This window comes from Capsella rubella, unplaced genomic scaffold (assembly GCF_000375325.1).
Source record: "Capsella rubella cultivar Monte Gargano unplaced genomic scaffold, Caprub1_0 scaffold_43, whole genome shotgun sequence".
Lineage (NCBI taxonomy): Eukaryota > Viridiplantae > Streptophyta > Magnoliopsida > Brassicales > Brassicaceae > Capsella > Capsella rubella.
Window position 1 is genome coordinate 17,183 of NW_006238883.1, and position 2,733 is coordinate 19,915.

The 2,733-nt window shown below is 39.8% G+C and overlaps 2 pseudogenes; one reads left to right on the forward strand and one right to left on the reverse strand.

The window, feature by feature from the left end:
* Nucleotides 1-110: 110 nt before the first annotated feature.
* On the forward strand, nucleotides 111-2,086 carry LOC17874391 (annotated as a pseudogene).
* Nucleotides 2,087-2,535: 449 nt separating this feature from the next.
* LOC17874379 overlaps nucleotides 2,536-2,733 on the reverse strand; it is a 1,846-nt pseudogene continuing 1,648 nt past the window's right edge.

The window sequence follows — 2,733 nt, forward strand, 5'->3', positions numbered from 1 at the left end:
TGTGTTTTTTACCTGTATTCAAACCAAAAGGTTAAACCTTTGCTTGAAGTTTGCGAAACCCTCAAGGGAGATAGATGCCAATTTAGAGAGAAACAGAGAAGCAGAGAGATATGGCGAGGCAAGCTGGGAAGCAGAATTGTGGGAGGGTTGTGTTAGTTTCACTCCTCGCTCTTTTAGCTGCCGGACTTGTTGGAGATTTCCTTTGGGCTTCTTCTCATCGTTTCTCCTCCGTTGGGATGTCTCTTCCCTCCTCCGTTACCACCGTGATCGGACAACTTCCTCCTAATATCAATGTAACTGTTTCATTGTTGTCTCATTGTTGATGTACCTTCATTGAATTGGATCTCAAAGCAATAGGCTCAAATTCTCACTTCTTGCGTCTGCTTTTAGTGCTTTTTTCAGGGCAAAGATACTGATAAGAAGAAGAACGATAAAGTTCGGGAAAGGAAGCTTTTCAAGATTTGGCTGCTCCTGAGCTTAAATGGGAGAAGATGGCAGCTGCTCCTGTGCCTCGTTTAAATGGAGCTGCAATTCAGATTAGGAATTTTCTATATGTGTTTGCTGGATACGGCACCATTTATATTGTAAGCCTCTTATATCCTTCTTTCATTAGCATTTGGTATTTTCTGACCAATGATGAGTTGTCTTATTCTGTGTCATCGAAATTCAGGTACATTCCCATGTTGATATATACAATTTTGTAGATAATACATGGGGAGGAAGATTTGATATGCCAAAAGAGATGGCACATTCACATTTAGGTATGGTAACAGATGGGAGATACATCTACATTGTCATTGGTCAATATGGTCCTCAATGTAGAGGGCCTACAGCTAAAACATTTGTGCTCGACACTGATACGAATTCCTGGAGTGACTTTGTTCCTTTACCAGTTCCTAGGTAATTTTGGAACAAGTAGATTCAATTTGGATAATACGCTGATCGGATTATTTTAAAGATTATGTACCATTCCTACAAATGATATATTCGGGTTTGAGAAATGGCAACTTAGCTCGCTTGGATATCATTTTGCTGCTCAAGATTTGCTGGTGATGCTAAATGCTTAAGAGGAACTAAGAGACAAATTTTGTTTACATTCAGGTATGCTCCAGCAACTCAGCTTTGGCGAGGTAGACTCCACGTAATGGGTGGAAGCAAGGAGAATAGGCATACACCAGGGCTTGAACACTGGAGCATTGCAGTAAAAGATGGGAAAGCATTGGAAAAAGAGTGGAGAAGTGAAATTCCAATCCCTCGTGGAGGACCTCACAGGTTATTTTTCACAACTCTGTTGAAGTCGGTTGTAGATGATCATGCGTTTCATCTGAGTCTGTTGACTAAGCTACTTCATACACCTTTCTCCTTTTTATCTGAGTTTGACTGTTCTCGTTACTGTAGAGCATGCGTAGTAGTGGATGACCAGCTTTTTGTCATTGAAGGTCAGGAAGGTGATTTCATGGCTAAACCAGGATCTCCCATCTTCAAATGCTCACGTCGTATGGAGGTATATAATAGACTACCCGTTCAATTAAATATCATGACTCCTCTTCCTTGGATGAAATTACTCAAGTGTTGCTTTATTATGAACATCATGTGTCCTTTTTTCACCTTGGTGGTTCAGGTGGTATTCAGTGATGTCTACATGCTGGATGAGGAAATGAAGTGGAATGTCATGCCATCGATGCCAAAACCGGATTCCCATATTGAGTTTGCTTGGAAAGTGGTTAACAACTCCATTGTAATCGTCGGAGGCACCACAGAGAAGCATCCTGAAACGAAAAAGATGGTCCTTGTTGGTGAAATTTTCCAGTTCAATCTGAATACAATGGTAAAAACCAAGTGGCCTTCATGCTTAAAACCTCTCTATCCTATTAAAAAGTGTAAACAGTAGCTGGAAATTTTACTTTCTCTATAGAAATGGTATGTGATTGGAAAGTTGCCATACCGTGTGAAGACTACGCTGGTTGGGTATTGGGAAGGGCAGTTATACTTTACCTCCGGGCAACGAGACAAAGGGCCAGATGATCTCGCACCGCGAAAGGTATTCGCAGAGATGTGGCGAACCAAACTGATGCTGAATCCATGAAGAGAGTCAAAGAATCAATCTCCCTTTTGTAATGGAAAGTATCAGGATTCTTTTCGATTTGATAGTTTTTTTAGCATAATTCATCCCACTACACAAACCATTGTTGTATCTATCTTTTATATGTTTGATGGAGCATTTGTATATTTGTAAACAAAAACTTTAGAAACGAATGTTATGGTATGAGAATTATGAATGAGAAAAAGTTTTAGGTCCAAAAACACTCTGCTTAAAGATGACTTAACCTCTATAATTCATGAAGGGTCCATCATATTCAAAAACTTTATGTCATCACGGTTTCTTGCATCAGTTTCTAATACCAAGACTTCAAACTAAAACTAACATACTCCAGCGAATGTCTGATTTCACAGAGCCTAAACCATGTACACAGACAATGTACCTTTCCATACCGAAAGCATCAACTCGAACAATCTTATAATAAAGTTTACAGATCAAAATACATACCGCCAAGCTAATTCAGTCACGAGTTCTGCTGGGGCAGCTGGCAGGATCTGACAATTATAGGCAATCGAGACACCAAGAATTTTAGCAAGGTTCTCAGATAAAGTAGGAACATAGAAATTACATTGGGAGGATGTAAGCATACCTCGTCCTCATACGGATTGCAGTTCTCTTTGAACCACAATCTT